The 18,531-nt window shown below is 44.1% G+C and overlaps 1 protein-coding gene across 4 annotated transcripts in view; it reads left to right on the top strand.

The window, feature by feature from the left end:
- The window catches only part of bnc2 (basonuclin zinc finger protein 2), a 171,277-nt gene that overhangs the window by 85,505 nt on the left and 67,241 nt on the right, over positions 1–18,531 (top strand). The window lies entirely within an intron of this gene.

The following is an 18,531-nucleotide window of genomic DNA, read 5'->3' as shown; positions in this document are numbered from 1 at the left end:
ATAGAAATAATAACAGAAATTTTATATCTTATATAGCTTTTTGTGGCAATTTTTTTCTTAGGATTTAAAATAATATTTTAAACAAACACTCACTCAGATTTGCAGCATTTTATTCTTTCACTGTAGCATTTACAATTTTAGGATATGGAAATTACTTTAATTTAATGTCAGTAAATTAAATTTATAACTAATATATATATATATTTATATGTCTTTTTTAATTCTTACAAATCTGCTGGCTTCTTGTCTCCAAACATCCTCTCAAAGATTTGAAAGCCTGACTTTATTTCCTCTAATATTACAATTTTTCTTTCCATTTCTCTTCCTTTTCCTCTTTTTGTCATGTTTATTTATTTATTTATTTCGCTTGGATCAACATCACAGTCCTGTTGGTTGATTTTCCCTTGTTCCATATATTTCGTTAAAGCATTGTGCAGCCAGCCCAGCGCTGTCTGTTTATGCCAAACGGTTGGAAGTGAATTCTGTTAGCGCTCAGAGCATGATGATGGACATATTTGTGGAAAAACATGCTCTGCTTTGTTTTGTCTGACTGAAGAAATTAGGTAGATATTATCCTCTTCAGCGCAGTTCAGAGTAGACGCTAATCTGCCTATTAACACAATGATAGATTTATAGCAGTGTGTGTGCGTGTGTGTGTGTAGGGAGGCTGGAGGCAACCGTTGTTTTACACGGTGGGGTAAAGTCGTGTTGTATGTTGCATATGTGGTGCATATGCATTGCTTCTTACTGTTGTGTTGGACTTGGAGGCAGTGATTTGATGCATATGTGTAGAATTACCCACAATCGGTGAACGTGTGCGCATGTGTGTGGTTACACTCGCTGTTATTATTTCCATGTCTGTCTTTGATGGGTCGTTGCACACGGAGCATATGGATGTCTATACATACATGTATCTGGTGTCAAGTGTGTGTCTGTGTGTGTGTGTGTGTGTGTGTGCGTGACGTTTATGTGTGCGCTAAAGAGTTGGTGTCTGTGGGTTTGCCATTTATTTTTCTGAGTGGGTGGCTAAGCACTCATATGCCAGTTGTGTGAGTGTAAGCGTGTTACTAAGGATGTGAGAGTGTGTGTGTATCCTCCCTGTGTGTGTGTGTGTGTGTGTGTGTGTGTGCGTCTCTGTGTATTGGATCGGGCTCCATGTGTGTGCGGGTGCGAGGTGAAGTGTCTCTTGGCTGGCCCTGGCTGGAGAGCTGGAGGAGAGCAGAGGTGAAAGAGGAGATTTGCAGAAAAGACACGCACCACTTCCCCCATTACTACTTTTTCTTTTTCTTCTTCTACTTTTACGTCTTTGTCTCTCACAGCTTCTTCTTCTGCCCTCGCTTTTTCAGCCCTCTTCCTCTTCCCCTACCTTCACACTTTCTGCTCTGTGTCTTCTTCGCCACTGTCTTTCTCACTTGAAACTCTTCACCAGCAGCAGATCGAATGCTCAAAGACGAAATCAGATGGTTTTTATGCAGCTACTGTCTTTGCACAAAAGGCTCCTGAGACTAAATCTGTGTAACTGGGGAACATTTTGAGCGTTTATACCGTGCAGGATTACGACTCATCATAAGACACAAGGACAGAAGAAGCACAGTGTTTTCTTGGTTATGCCTTTTTAATCAGTGTTTTGGTCTGGTAACCTGACTGGAAAAGCTTCAAAGCTTCAACAGAATAGATGACCCTGATAAAGCGCTTATCCCTCGATCTAAACTTGTCCTCTTATACTGCCTAATTCACGTATTACTGCTGCGCACCAGTTAAGAACATCCAGATAACATAGGCAGAGCTGAGAATGGACGCTGTGATTTTTGAGCGAGCTGGCATCCAACACAGTCTTTGTGTGTATGATGATGCGTTTTGTAAAGGCGGCGTTATTTCTGCAGGAGAGCAATACGAGAGTAAGACCGAGCAGGAAGGTGGGCACGGCTACTAGTATATTTGCTGTATGCGTGCTCTAGTAAGAGCCCATCTGGTTTGATGAGGTGGGAGGATGCACAAGGTCCCATTCATGCTGCGGTCCCCACTATATTTACCCAAGTGCCAACCAGGGAGATATGACGTCCACAACATTTTTACTTTAAACTAGTTCCAACTGGCGTTTCAAAATCTTTTTCTCTCAGAAAGTGCATCGCCCAGTATGTCTGAAGGTACATGTATACATACGATAACTATGCCAGCTTTTTAAATTTCTGTTTTACATACTGCTTGTCTAGTGGGTAACATCAATAGCCACGCTTTTAATTCCACCATTTTCCACTCTATTTCTTGGACAGTTGACTGACTCTTCACGCGTGCACATATATTCTCCTTTCTTTCACTCACCATCTTAAAATCCGTATGATAGATTTTAATTTTCAATTCATTTATATGCTGTCCTTTCAAAAATAAAATACGGCACCCTGATCTCGTGTATCTCAGGTCAGGCAGGAACCTCTATAGCTGTGCAATAATGCCCTGCAGGCCCAGCGTTATGGGTAAGCACTGACCCTGACTCTGTGTGCAAGACCTGGGGCAAACAACGATCAATAAGCATCATGTGAGCATCACTCACAGGCTCCATGTCAGCTGTTTCCTGTTTGTCCTGAGGAGACAGGTGCCTCACCACCATGGTGAATGGGGGGGTCTGTATCATATGGAAGCATAGGGTGCATTTTATGGGTGAGGAGCGATAGAAATGCACAGCCATATGCTCTGGCTTTATCAGTGGGATGAGTGGTAAAATCTACTGGAGCTGAGTCTTTCCCAGGGACCTCTCTTACTCTTGTGTGGGCATGTAAAATCAAAGAAATACAGTATTCCATTTCCTTCTGTTGTTCTTTATTTATTGCGAGTCGCTTTTTTTTGACAAAGTCAATCAATAAAATACCAGTAATCTGAGTAGAAGATGTCAACACCGCGTAGCACTGAGGAAATTCATGAAGTATTTCAGGCCAGAAAGATTTACGTAGGTTTTATTCATTTGGAATAAATCAGCGTGGTTATTCAAAATGTGAGCTATACTCAGCAGCACATGTGTGTGGGGTGTGTGTGTGTGATTAGTTTCTTACGGCACTGGGAAAATGGTTTACAGTGTTATGTATTTTTAAATACAACTGTTGTCATGTAGATTGCATTGAAACGCTTTATGCTGTTTTTTTTTTTTTATCTGCTGATGTCCGCGTAAGCAGTGGAACACCCGTCTTTTTACTGTGTTTTTCCTTCTTTCATTTTCCACGTGTCTTTCAAAACACGGCTGTGAGTTATTTGTCTTTGGGCAGTTTCCTGCAGTACGGTGAAGTCGCCGGTGTGAAGAGGAAATGTGTGTGTTTGAAGGGCTAGTCGCTCAGGATGTCACCACCCCACCACTGGCTAATGAGGGGGACATGAATACAGGGCCAGGGCAGCAGCACACACACACACACTGACATGGCAGGAATGCAGCAGCTGTCACCGGGATCCAGGCAGCTATAAAAGGCTTGAAGTGTAGTTCTTGTAAGTGTGTGTTTGTGCGAGTGGTATTACCAGGGGTTGCTGTGGCGTCGAGAGCCGGGAAAGGGACGGCGCTGCCACAGGTGACCCGAGCCACCAGCGGGGTGGACCATCATTTTGCCTGTGGTATTTTAAGACGTGGCCATATGGTAGAGACATTGTTCTGTATCCAGAGGAAGGTGACATTAGGTGTGACCTGTGCTAAGTGACAGGAACTTGGGCATACTTTCACCATGGCTTCTCCCTTTTCCTGTTATTCCTCAACTCCTGTTATTTTGTTTTCCTTGGAGTTGCGCCAACGCAGCGGGCAAATCGAAAGCCTACTATTTTTACATCCGTCTTTAAGGACCCCTGTCTATTCGCTCTGCCTGCCAATTTGCCCCATCAGCAGTGGCAAAGAAGAAGAGCTCTCAAGGCACCGAGCCTTTCATTTTTCTGTTGGCGATGTAGCTAATGCTGTCACTGTTATTTGAAAAAGCACTCAGAGTGAATTGCTATTATTATTGTTAAAACCATCATCATCAGGCTTATTTATGGTTATGGATAATGATGGTAATTTTGTTCAGGTTTCGCACTTGACTCTGTCTCTTTCTTCTGCTAATCTGACATATACTGTGTGTATGGGTGTGTGTGTGTGCGTGCAGGCCTACTGTACAGTGCTGTGTGTTGGCAAATTACCAAAGTTGTTGTTCAAAGAAAATGGTTTTTCCAAAAGGTAACACAGATTTCATGTCCACAATTCACATGTGAGGTGAAGAGAGCTGCACTCAGGCAAGAATAAATATGTTTCATCTTTTAATGAATACATGGAACCGTGTCTGTGAACGGTGGAGGTGGAGGAGGCTCCCCCCCCCCCCCCTTTCACTATTTTCTGTTTCATTTCATTTCTTTCTTCCTTTTTTTCCTCCTCTCTTGTGCTCCAATGTTTTATTCTCCATCTATCTCCCCGCTCCGTTCTGTTCTGTCTCCAACTTACCATGGAGGTTTGATTGCTCGAAGCCCAGGGAGGATTTTTTAGGGAGGTTCTGGAGAAGGGAGGCTAGTGGTACAGGCTGTGGTAGGCTTGTAGCCAATGTACATAGTGCGCACGTATTACACATGCACGCACATACACACAGATATAAAGTACAGTGATTTTCTTTGTGCAGATTGTGTAAATTGCTTCTTAACAATGCTGTCATTTTAACCCACTGAATAAAAAGCCTCTAAACTCGAGTCTAAACCCGTTAGCTACTTTTTTCCCTCTCGCCTTCTTTTTCCTTGTGAGCAAAGTGTTAAAGCAACATGTGTAAGCGTTTGTTTGTGCTCTCTGCTGACTTTGTAAAGATGTTTGCGCTGTTGGATTAATAACGTTTAATGGCCACTGTTAAATGCAGCTGCATTGGCATCCCACAGCTTGTGTTTTTTTCTGGCAAGCTGAGACTCTGGGTGGCTTTTTGTTTTTGTGAGTACGTGTTGTGTGTGTGTATGCGCCCGTGCAGTGAAATACTGCTGTGTGCGTGCGTGCGTGTATGTATGTGTGTGTGTGTGTGTGTGTGTGTGTGTGTGGGCTAGATAGAAGAAGCATTGTGTGTTGTCACTGAGCATACCTGTTCATTTAAGTGTGACATCCCCCCCTTCCCCCAACAACCCCACACCCCCGCCACACACACTCACAACAGAAAATGACTGAACGTGATCACATATTGAGCAGCAGTGTCTGTAATGTCAGTTAAGTCACAAATGATCTAATTTGCCTACCGTGATTGACATCAATTGGTCAACCCAGTGGTGGCGAGCCACCATGAATGACCTCTGGCGTCACACTTTCTGGATATTTGTTGTGCGACTAAAGCAAACAGCTGGATGGAGTGAGAATTCTTGTAAGGAAAACGCAGTTTTTGTGTGTGTTAAAAGTGGAAGATGTATCTCCGTTGTTTACTTGTGCACTGGCAGGCACACAAGCGGCCCCACAAACACACACACACACACACACACACACACACACACACACACACACACACACACACACACACACACACACACACACACACACACACATATATATATATATATATATATACGCTTGCTTTCTTGGTGCTGATGTTTTCTCTGTAAATGGCCTGAGCTGCCTCTTCCTTTGTCGGGAAACACTCTTAGCGATAAGTGCTTTGTTAGAGCTTTGTCTGCTGCATGATGTGTGTGACTCTGACTAGCATTTAATATTTTATGGCATTTAATCTATTTGATATGTTTCCGCCAAATCCAAAGGAAAAAAAAATCTGCAGCTTTTGTTTCTTTTATTCAGGCCATTACCTCACAGCTTGTTGATCAGTTTAGATTTGTAAAGGGTGGCCGAAAAGGATTTATCACCTAGATTTACCGCTGTTTTTCATCATAAATTCACCATCTTGTCCATTGCTAAAATCCCATTAGGGCAAAGGTGATCCTTTCTGCCTGATCAATGAGCGTAAATAATACAAAATGTCATTAGAAATGACACTATTTAAAGAGCAGTGGAGTTTACAGGATGCGGCGGCGAAGATAGTGCTTTATGACAAAGGAAAAGAAAAGGAGCCGACAGCTTGTGCATCAGTCAGAAGGTGAGGAGGAGGCTCTCTTTGAGATCAATTGGTAATAGGCTGAAGTCACAGAGGCGATTAGAGGCGTCGACTTGCCTGTGTTGTAAATGCTGTCAGATCTGTTAAAGGAAGCCTAATACCTCTCAGGTTGAAAGCTGTAATAACATCAACTGTAACTGAATCCGCAGGGAAGTGCAAGGGAGACTGCGTGTGTGCGAGTGAGTGGAAAAGGACTGGTGAGGAAGGCGAAAGTGTTTCATTCTGTGTAGATTACATAGGTTTCTCTGTATGTGTTTGTGCGCGCATCTGTGCGTGTGGTGTGTGGGTGAGTGGTATAAAGCGGTGGCAGCATGCATAAAGGCGAGAGCCGCGGGGTTGCTCCTGGCATTCTTTTGGCCACCAGATGCCTGTCACTGCTTTAAGGAAAAAAAAGAGCAAGGGGATGAGAAGGAGAGAAGGACAAAGATGAGGAGAGGAGGGAGGGCGAGGAAGGGAGGAGGGGGGTGTTGGGGGGCAGCCACCGCTGTTCAAATCATGTCACGTAGCGCTAATTCATCCAGCCTCATTAGAGAGAGGGAAGGGACCGGAGAGGGCCTCTCTCAGGACAGGGGCCCGGGCTCAAACACACAGCCACACACAGATATATGCATACACTTAGTTTTCCTCTCTGGCACATACTTACACACAGATACAATTTCGCTGTTCCTCTCTCTCACACACACACACAGACACACACACACACTCGCAGGCATACATACACAGATGACACTGGCACATGGCGCAGTGCGGGGGCAGTTTAGGGAATAGAAAATTGCCTTCTCAGGAAGGCCCTGGCCAATTAAGGACCTGACCGTATTGAATGTCAAGTGTTAATTTAGTCTTACCCCCCCAACCCTCCCTCAAACCATCCCCCCACCCTCACCCCTCAATTTCCCAGCAGTCCTTGTTGTGGGGGGGTGGAGGGTGGGACTAGGTGTTGTGTGTGTGTGTGTGTCCCAGAGATGAGCAAATACATGTCAAGCCAAAGTTGATTGCCTGCTCCGTATTATGTGTCGCAGGCAAGTGGCAAATGTGCTCCCGCCTTTTAGCCTCCCGCGTACCCCCTGAGGGACTCTGCGATGGAAGGAGGAGGAGAGGAGGAGGATTAACTGTACCGCAGTGATAAGAATGGGGGGGGGGTTTACACTAGGGAACGAGGGGGCGGGGGGGTGAAGGGGACAGAGAGAGAAGTAGAAAGAGGGCAGAGGGTTGGTTTGATCTCATAGGACTGGGTAGTGACTTTGATAGTTTTTTAATTGCCTTCAATGCGCAGAGGTGATGTCTCTGGAAAACATTCTTGGAATAAATAGTTTTAAAAAGAGAGCGGGCGAATTTCCGAAAGTTTAGCCAGCTGATTATTTAAGAAAACGGAACGCATTTTAACTTTATGAAAAACTTTAAATGATGCCAACGTGTTGGCTTTGCTCTAGACTCGCTGCCTTTGGCGTGATCCAGGGGTAGACAAGGTTGTCTCTGAGTTGGACTGATGGTAAATGCCCACCTCCATACCTCCATGATCTAATAGACATCCACTTAGTCTTAATGGCCAGATTCCCTTTCTTCTCTAGTGATGACTGTTGCACTCTTTAAAGGTGTAATTGCCAGCTTGTCTTTCCTATCACTCCCCCTTCACCAAAAGCCTCTTTTTGCCTCTCATGTTCACTACCGTCCTCCCAAGACAGAGGGGAGCATTTCTAAGAAAATAAATATTAATGCTCTGCTTGCATTCACAACAAAGCCAATTCTCCTGTTTTAGCCAGCCCTCTGGCTACATTTGTTAGTGAAAGGCTCTTTGTTTTACATTCGTCTCGGTGCATTTACATGTGCGCCGGAGTTTGTGTGTGTCCGGTGATAGCAGTGATCTTGTGAAATTGAATAGAGAGGGCGAGTATTGATCATTTACCCCTGTGTGTTATTAGTGCCTGCTGCTACTGACATAGAGAATGTGAACCACCGGCACAAATGCAAACTGACAAACATACACACACACCTATACATACACACTTTGCTATGTTTACTGAAGAAATACAGTATGTTGTTTGCATGTTGTGACAAATGTAATGCATTCCATCATAGGGGAAAAAGTATACTTTCCCACTACATAATATTTTATGGAAATATCAACATTATTGCCCAGACCCGGTGGTGGAAACCTGTAAAATTACAGCTCTAGTAGTGTTATGACGGACTGGGTTATGTGTCAATGACTTATATGCGTCAAGGGTCTTTTCAAATGGGGCCAATTTTTATGCTCTCTGCTCACGCGCAGCCACACGCAAATTTATTATTACAATCTGTTTTTTCAATCTCCCGTAAGTGATAACAAGTTCTGAGTTCACAGAGGTTATGGTGAAATGTAATTCGGGCTCTGATCACTGATATTCAAACAGCCACCGTACAAGCCTCCAGGGCCAGGGGAGGGGTAGGGTGTTAAAGCCAAGTGTAAGTGCTCTGTCTTTGGGTAGACATGGACATCGGCAGGGCTTCTGGAGCTCCAGTGAGACGGGGGTTGAGAAGTCTGTCAAGCCCTAATTGATCACCCTGACCTGGGGAACTAAGTACCAGATGAAGGGGGTGCAGAGGAATGCAATAGATAAGGCTAAAGGGAAAAGAAAGAAGCGGGGGGAAAAGAAGAAATTGTGCGACCGGTGACTTAATCTCTCTGGACTGGTCATTTCCCCCTCCGGATGATAGATACAGTAGGCCTAGCGTGTGACACAGATGGATAATGCAGGCGTCTGGGGTGATAGAGTTATAAATTAACACATTACTGGACCTTAATGTGGACTATTGTGGACGACCTCACACCACCATCATCAACCCTCCAGGCGCACAGACACACACAAACACGCCTCCAGTTTCACTGATGCGTCTAGCTGAGCTCAGGGTGCGGATTGTTCTCCTCAAGTGGCATTGATTTGTTAAAGTGCTGAATTAGCAGGATCAGTCCAGTTGCTGGTCTTTCTTCTATTTTCTTTCCTTTTTTTGATTTGACAATTTTACCCTTTTCCCCCCCTCTTTTACACCATCCTTGTTACTTCTCTCGCCTTACTCAAACGCTGATTTTCCCTCCTTTTCTGCTCTGTTTCCACATTCTTGACTCCTCTCCCCGTGTGAAAGACATTCACACACTCTTTTACTGCACAGACACAAGTGCTCCAAACTTTGCTCCCTCGGTTGTCCTGGCTTTTTCCTCGAGTCCTCTCTCCAGCTGGAAGGTCTCACCTAAAGAGAACAGTTGGTTTTTCTCTCCTTCTCGTGGCCCACACTATGCTCGCTAGCCAAAACTGTTGTGTCCCTGAGTTTGAGACTTAAAGGGGAAGTGGTATGTGTGTGGTTGGGGATTGGTATTTAATAGCCAGACATACAGAAGAGTTAATATCCAGAGCAGCAGTAGCCTGCACATTGTAAGGCCACACACAGTGACAAGGTTCTGAGCAGCTCGCTGTATTTAAAGCTCACCCCGCTCCTGTGGAGCGAGGCAATGGCTTATACATCCACAGGGTAACCGCAGCGAATTCCACCGGTGTGAATGTCATTCGACAACAAATGAGTGCTTCTGGAAACCGAGCGGTGTACAGTAAGGGTCACTGGTCTCTCTGTCTGCTGAATGTGGAGTGCTGTGTTATACTTGGGCTTACGAGTGGGACAGGCTGTCTGCTTTCTGAGGCCGAGTCCCTAGCCAAGAGGTGCAGATTTGTTAGTGTCTGCTCCATTATCACCCATCACTCTCATGGTTTGTTGTATTGAGTGCAAGTGCATGAGAGAGAAAGTGAGTGAGCGGAGTAACCGGAGACTGTCCCCCCACTTTCTAGTTTTCTGTAATTCAGCCCAACAGTTAACATCTGGTGACCAGTGACTGACCTTCTTGTGATTTCACACACAAACACACACGCACACTAAGAGTCGGACTGTATCCAAGTGATGAGTGAGTGACCACCCATCTACCCCTCCTCCCCTGCCAAGTATCCATCTATGCCAGATCCCCCGCCACAAGTCCGTTCCCTCACTGCGCATGACTGGCCGATGAAAGGTTGATGGGCGACTGGTCTGCTCATAGTATCAATAAAATACTCAATAATGTGCCAGAAAAACACCTAAGAGTAGAAAGCACCTAAGCACACATACAGTACACACTGGTGCAAACACACGTGCACCTCACTGTGGCACAAAAAGCAAGCACAAACCTCACTAGCTAGTTTGCATGTTGACATGTTAATCTAATCCTTTAATCCTTATAAAAAGTTTGAGTAATTTAGCCAATTGTTGGTTTTGGAAGTTTAAATGGCTACACTGACAACTTGTTGGCTCCTCCTTTCATATGTTGTGTTTTGGCAGTCTTATATGACATCAAACTGAACGTCTCTGGGTTTTAAACAGTTTTTTGTTTTTCTGATTTTACAGACCAAACTGTTAATTGGTGAACTGAAGCAACAAATGCCAGATTTATCGATATACCATAACACAAATAAGAATGATACTAATACAGTGGTCTGCAAAAAAACAAAAACAACATGGAATGAGAAGTATGTCTGGTTGATAGGAAAGGCCAGCCGTTGATTATGTGAATACAGTGTGTTTGTGTGTCTTCTCTGCTGGGTGACAGGGGAGTGAGCAACACAGTTAGAGGCAGAGCAGAAGTGATACATGCCTCGCTGCACTGGGTCACGACCTTTGTCGCCCTTGGCTCGTCTCTGTGCCACATGTTTTTGTGTGCAATAGCATGTCAAGGAGTCACTTGTCCCTTCAAAGGAAATGGGAAGTACCTCGGTTCATGCAATCCAGGGGAACAAGGATTATGCAAAGAGGTGAGTCACAGGGAGGGCGTAATGGCAGCGTGATGTTGTGACTAAAGCTCTCCGTTCAAGTCAAACGGGGGGGGGGGGGGGGGGGGGGGGGGATTTCAGGGAAAGACACAGGGGTAAGACCTGACGTGTGACGGGAGGGTGACTGCACAAAAAGAAAAGAAAAAAGCAGACAGAGTGACAGAGAGCGACAAAGTGAAAATGCCAGTGTAGCATCTCAGTAAGAAAAAAAACACTTAAAGTGAAGGATAGTGAGCGGGGATGCAAGAAGGCAGCCAGGGGACTGAAGAAGAGAGATGGGGGTGGGGGGGAGTGAGGCTGATGCATTGTGACAGTCACTTAGAAGGATTTCACTTCCCCTAAACTGTGGCTTGAAGGAAGAAACACCATAAGTTGGGACAATTATGGTCTGAAGGAGATATGACAGGACACATGTGGAGCCGACAAGGGAGGGAGGAAGGAAGGAAGGAAGGAAGTTAACCAGAGAGCGCACGCGTGCACGTATCTATCCTCAGGAGAATGCAATCATATCATTTGCTTGTATGCTCGTGGATTGTTCTGTATATGTGCACTACATATACTACCCAAGTATCGTGTGTGTTTCTTTGTGTGTGTTTGCCTATGTGGGGCCACAGAAGGGTTCTCGCTTGGTGCACACCATGTCTGGGAGAGCCAGCATCTCGCTCCTCATGGTACAGTGTGTTACCACATTGCCTCCCTCATTCCTTCACCTCATGTCTGTAACTTAACCTAGTGACGAAGGGCAGGAGGGGGAGAGGGAAAAAAAGAAAGAAGAAAAGCACAAGAAGCTGGAGCGCAATGTTGCCAAGAAAATAGGCCCCTTATTTTGTCTTTTCTTTGGTTTATTTGATTTTGGCCTTTTTGCATGTTAATAGTTTTTTTTGTGTGTGTGTCGTAGCTCTGATAAGTGTCCCTAATGTTCTTTTTGCTGCAGTACATTTTGTTACCCCTGCGCAGAAAGCTCTGCCAAGAATGTCACTGTAATTTGAGTGTAAGTGGATTCCAAGAAATACACTTTTCCTGTTTCATTGAGTCGTTTTGCTTTCAGCGCTATTATGTCCTTCGTGCGAGTGAGGCACTGGCGAAATTGTCTCTCGGTTTTTCTCTGGCTTGTGTCTTTCTGCGTGGCACCTACCGCTACAGTTCACCGACAGTTCTGTTAATTCTCTTTCCATTTGTGTGACTCTGTGTGTGTGTAGACAAATAATGGCAACAACAACAAAAAAAGTTTCCATTTAGAAAAATGCACCACACATGACTACAAGCTAATTTAAAAACTCCCAAACACATCTCCTGTATCTTGTGTACAATCTGTAGTTTTAATGCATATGTGACATTTTTACAGGTAGGAGGAAATGAAATCTTTGCTATTCACACTTTGTTAGCAGGTACAAGAATATCAAATACATTATCAAATAATAACCATTTACAGCTCTGATCAACGCTTAAAGACAAGGATTAAAAAAATGGATTGAGATATTTGGATAAGATGAGCGCTGCCTTCAATCCACTGCTGCTAATGAGTCACACGTTTCCTCTGGAGAGCTGCATAAACGAAGCTTCCAGCCTTCTGTCCTTGCCACCTTCCCTGTTTGTGCTACTCTCCGCTCATCAGTATGGCAGTTGTGTTTGCTGAGCTGGCTTCTGATAGACTTTTGTTTGGTTGGGTCATTTGAGATTTGGTATTAGCTCTCTCTCTCTCTCTCTCTCTCTCTCTGTCTCTCTCTCCTGTGGGTTTTATTCAGATGCACCTCCAGACTGTGCTGAGGCTGTGCTATGTTAGGGATTGATGGAGGAGGGAAGGAGGGGGAGACTGGGACAGAGGCTGACGGGTATTAGACCCCTGAACACAGCTGGGACCTCTACTATGAAAGAGATGGTAATGACCGTCTGTTAGCATTAGAGAAGATGGGATGAAAGAATGGCCAGAAAACCCATAGAGAGAAGACTTAGCCACTGTGTCAAACCTGAGCCTGAAAGTACCTTTGCCATCTCTGGCTGTCCCGAGGACGAATGGCAGTGGCTAATTTTCAACTGATTTCACTTGCAAACAACAGCACAGAAGTAAGAGGAATTCATACAGGGAATTAATTATCATTAATAAAAAAAAATCCTGTTTGTATTTATGGAGATCAGCATCTCAGAGCCCAAAATAGTTTTCTAGTAAGGCCGTATTTGGACAGAAAATATGTCAAAAAGTTTTATAAATTTCTAGGAGACCACTGGATTGGCATTGCTGTATCTCAGACTCTTTTAACTTTTATTCCAGTGTAACTTCAGCCAGTGTGCTGTTCAATATATGCAAGCTTTTCTATGTCAATGCTGATGGTATTTTTGTCTTATGACTTTTAAAGTTTTCCCCTTTTAAGTCCACCCATCTTACGAGCTTCAGCAGAAAGAAAAAAAATGGTACCTAGATAAAACTCATCCTCCTGTGTGTATTTTTCAATAAGTGGGTCATGATTTCTGGGAAGACACACTGCTTCTGACTTTTTCAGATGTCTTTTTTTCTTTTTGGTGCTCTGGTCACCTCAAAGCGAGGGTCATTTATTTCCTTTATAATCGAGAGAAAGGCAGCCATCTCTGCAGCTGATGTTCTCCAGAGCTGGTCAATTCAAACCAAAAAGCGCTCCAGGGCAGAAGAAAAATACCCAAACTTGGTTTTTGTGTAAACTGTCCCTTTAACACAACCGCACGAACACAGCTCACCTTTTTACATGTTGTGCTATTTTTGGTGTGAACGTTCTCAAAAAAACCCCCAAAAAATTAAATGAATAAAAAACTTTCTAAAGTAAACAGAGTAGGGCAGGAGATCCCAAGAGTTTCACAAATTGTTATGTTTACGGTATGTTTAATCACAGTGTTTCGACCTACCCTAGCTTAGCTGAACCCATGCTTTGGCAGTTATTAGCCTATAGGTATGAAAAAAAGGCTGCTTCCCACTCTTTAGTGCATATTACCCATACCTCCTTGCAGCAGTCATTACCCATGACAGGGGTCAAGAAAGGTTGTGGCCTAAGCACTCCATCGACTATGGAGTCAATAAAGGACTCGTGTCTGCCCACAGTGACCTTTATAGTGATCTATTTAAGTGAGCGAGCAATATATGTTTGTATGTCGGTGGTGTTTGTGAGAAAATTACAAGTCAGCGCATTACCCGTGACCCATGCTGTGACTTGCTGTAGCTTCAAAAAAAAAAAAAAAGGTGGCTTCACTTTTACAGTAAGATGTGACTTCACTGGAAACACTCAGTGTTTGTGAAGGTAGAGCCCTGAACTGAAGAGCAAACATTTTTCTAGCCCCAAGTCCAGTTTAAAAAAAAAAATGTAAGCACCACCAGCAGCAGCGGCAGCTTCCATACAGTCCGCACAAGCTTAAATAATTTATCTCCTCTTGCTCTCCTTGATTTCTTTCTCTCTCTTTCCATGTGGCTCTCTGTTGCTGCCCCCCTCCCCTCCCCCCTCCTTTTAGCACATGCTTCATTTGTTTGCTTTGAGGAGCTAAATCTTGTTTGCGCGTATTAATAAGTCAAGGCGGATTATGCCCCCACCGCCACGGCCCCTGTAGCGTCCTAGCCCTCTCTGCTTACGCTGTGTTTGCGGCTGGGTGGCTCTGTTTGCAGAATGCCCCCCTCCCCTCCACCACCACCATCCACCCGCCCAACTCCATACCAGAGAGGCCTAGCGCGCTCGGCTAATTAGATTAATTCCGATGCCTGTAATGATTGCTCGCCATCTTTTTTTAATGACTGGTGCATATCAAAGAACAGTAAAGCATGCTACCAGCAAAGCCTGCTCCCAGTCCTCCAGTGTGTCAGACCCAGTTGGGGGCACTAGCTTAGTGTTTGAGAGTTAGCATATTGCCATTGTGGGTGTCTGTGTGTGTGTACATTTGTGTTACTGCAGGCTAAGAAAGAAAGAACATGTGTTCAGCTTAGCCTCTGCCTGGCCTCTTAAAAAAATTAAACAAATTAGGAAATATAAATATAAATCATCAACAAATGAATACAATGATCATTTTTTTATTGTTAGTCTGAAACCTGTTATTTTGGTTATGAAGCAAAATAGCTTCAGAAAAAAATGATTATTAGTGTCACTTTTAACTTGCTTTGTTGTCCCTGTTTCCTCGTCACTGTGAGAAAAATCAAACGTAAACTGAATGTCATTAAGCATTAAGTCTCAGCTTACACCTTGCCATCCCTGAGCAAGTGTGTTCATCATCCCTCTTTATGCATTTGAGATGTTGCTCATCTTTAATAGATAGATCTAAGTCTCTTCCCTCTTTTTTCACCCCTCTGTCTCTTGGCCCTGTAAAAAGGAGTATAAATATTTGAGAGGCAGGCAGTTCAAAAGTGGGGAAAAAGGGGGCATTTAGCGTAACCACTTGGAAACACAAATGTGAAATGAGAGACTGTGAAGAGTAAAAGGAGGGATGAAAGGAGAGGCGCAAGATCATGAGGCACGAACCAGAACTCATTCCGAACAAAGTGTCTATGTGCGTGGTTCTTCTCCAATTTTATTCTTCTCTTTTGCTCACGCGCTGAATAAATATGTGCAACTAACATTTCTCTCAGTGTCTCTCTCAATCTCTCTCTCTCTCTCTCACTCACACACACACACACACACACACACACACACACACACACACACACACACACACACACACACACACACAAGGCAGATTTCGATAAAATATTAAAGGAGGTGTTTCCTGTAATTATAGCACTGTTTGCCTCTGCCTCAAAGCCTGATCTGTAATTAAACAGGATTGCACACACATACGCCAAGGTAAAGCACGCACAAACACACCTCCAAGCTGCCAGACACACACACACGCACACGGTGAGGACTTGTGAGTAGATCACTCTAAATCAGACTCTCACATAACACTTGCTCAAATTTGTACACACGCACACTCATTGGACTCATTCATAGACAAGTGGTCAAACACATTGAGCTCTGAGCAAACACACACTTCCACTTCATCACGCGCACACACTTTTATCTCACTCCCACAAGGAAGAAAAAAAAATCTGCACTCTGTAAAATGCTATCTTTCCCAGACTCCCTATTGTGATGTTATCTCCATAACTATCCATATATTGATCCACCTCACTCTTCCCTCCTCTTTAATTCTCTCTCCATCTGCCCCCACCACCACCCCTCCCTCCAACCCCTCACCCACCTAGCCCTTATCTAATCTGGCTATGCCACTAATGGCAGCCATTCCCAGACATGAACAAGTGCCATAATGTGCTCTGGTAAGCCGTTATGATGTGAAATGACCCTATTGATTGGCTTGCATCCCCACTGACAAAAAAGAAGTGGCGGCAGTCACTTATTACTGTTAATGAGCTGTGGGATGGGCCCTAAGTGGCATGTCGCACACGCACGTGCGTGCTCGTATGCGTGCGTGCACACCAAAACACACGCGTGCGCATTCAAATGCACGCACGCGTGCTTTGCATAATTGTAGCAGCATTACTCCTACCTGTCTGCGTCCCGCCACATTGCAGCTCGTTAGCGATGGGAGGTCCCACCGAGTGGGCGAGTGACGAGCTTTTAATGGCTGCCACTTGCCATTGTCATGTCGTGTTTTCGATGGCTGTTGCATCTGTTTCTATTTTTGCATCTGTTGTACACACCTGGTGTGTCTTTAATGAACAAAGCAAAACACTGCCACTTAGTCTGACAAATGATACAAGCTTTGGTGTTCTGAGTACAGCATGTTAAAGCACAGGAGCCCAGATGTGAGCTGATGTAGGCAGTGTAACTGGAGCTGTAGCGGCGGTAAGTGTAACATTGGGGAAAACAAAACTTGGAGGGCTGGTTAGACACCAATGTGTCATGGCCACAGGCACAGATCTGACTTGGACCCAGTGCCACATAGACAGAGGGAGGATATGCATGGAAAATTGTTTTATGAATGGAGAAAATCTTCTTTTTCTTGCTCGTTTGTGCTTACGTAAACAGATGCTGCATTTTTTTTTCAAGCTGGCAGCATCTCGCGGGGATAATTCATGGGACACATCCAATCAGCCACAGTGCATGTGCGACACATGTTTTTTTATTCAATCTTCTTGTCTTTTCATCTTCTGCCACAACCAGAACGCTTCCTGCTATTTTCTTCCCAGCTCGGTACAAACGAATAACAGATGTGAAAGGCTGGAACATATACTCCCGTCTCCCCTTCCCCTCGTCCTGTGCTGTGACTACTCTGTGACAACCTTTGCACTCTCTCTCTCTCTCTCTCTCTCTCTCGCCTTCTTTCCCTCTCTATTGTTTCCCTGAAGCCTGCCCATCCCTCGTCCGCTATGTGGGGACAAGAAGCTGCACCCATCTCCCACCCGTTCCCTATTCCCTTCTTCTGACACTTTTTGGATCTTAATATTCTCTGTGGGACCTGCATAATTTTATTGTACTTGTGTAGGGGGATTACCCTGTCTATGCACTGAATCATTTATGGGAATGACAAGTCAACTTGTCTTAGAAGAACAATTGTGTCATCCAGTTCCTTTTGCATTTCATTGGGACAGATCATCAGATTTCCATGGAACTCATATGGCAAGTACAGTAAAGCAGAACAGCTGGGAGCCACCTTGAAAACACTACAGAAATACACTAAAGCTTTTGGAAAGCAAGATTTCTCATCTTGTCGTAGAAGTTTGCATCCTACAATGTAAAATTCTGCTAAAAGTCCCACAAAGTGCTCAGAAGTTTCCATGCACAGTAATCAATTAGGAGGTTTAGCAATTAAATTCTAATTCAATGCATTTGGTTATTTCTGAAACCCTTAAAGCAATAAATCAATGGCGTATCAATGTTGAATACTTGAAAAACATGCATTAATGCAAGGCCTCGGCGATAACAGACGATATAGTGGGGGTGTCTGGGAAGAGTCAATATTTTCATATGTAAGCCTGTGAAATTAATGACCTAATATCTGCAACAAGAAAGCTCGTTTTAAAGGCATAATCCTCTCCCTGTTTCTTGGGAAGACAGAAGCAACAGAATCAATGAAGATTTAGGCTCTGGGAAATTATAACTGCACGCGTGCACACACGCAAACACACAGGACAGCATTCAGACGAGGACGCTCTGTCCGCCTTGCAAGATCCATTGCATGTTAAGTGTGCATTTTTTCCCATTTGAACACACAAACTGACAGTGTGTAACAATGGCTATTCTTAAATTTTTTATTAATGTTATTGCTGTTTTTCTTTATTTGAGAGGAAATTAGATTTTTACCTACGGAGTGAAGTCTATGTGAAACAAAAAGCAGCCCATGACATTTGGCAGATCTTAAAATTAGCAATCAGTTACTGAATTAAATCCAAAGACCAAATATGACTGGAAACTGTACCTCCACTGTACAGAGTGAAAACACATGTTGAAGGAGTGATTTCTAATTTACTGTAACATGCTCCAGTTCACAAACTGTACAGGACTCACTCTCGGATTGTGGCGCAGAGCTTTTTTCTTCTTAGGAGGGCTCATTTATTTAGGCCCGTGCGAGTTGTGTGTCTGTAACCCTTACCAAGCTTATCGGTTACAATACCAGGAAAGACAAAGGCCCTTCTGCATTTACTGAACAGCAGTAGTTTCCTGTGCGCACGCACACACACACACACACACACA

Source organism: Astatotilapia calliptera, chromosome 6 (genome assembly GCF_900246225.1).
Source record: "Astatotilapia calliptera chromosome 6, fAstCal1.2, whole genome shotgun sequence".
Lineage (NCBI taxonomy): Eukaryota > Metazoa > Chordata > Actinopteri > Cichliformes > Cichlidae > Astatotilapia > Astatotilapia calliptera.
The sequence above is the reverse complement of the archived record's forward strand: the minus strand, read 5'-3'. Positions and strand labels throughout refer to the sequence as shown.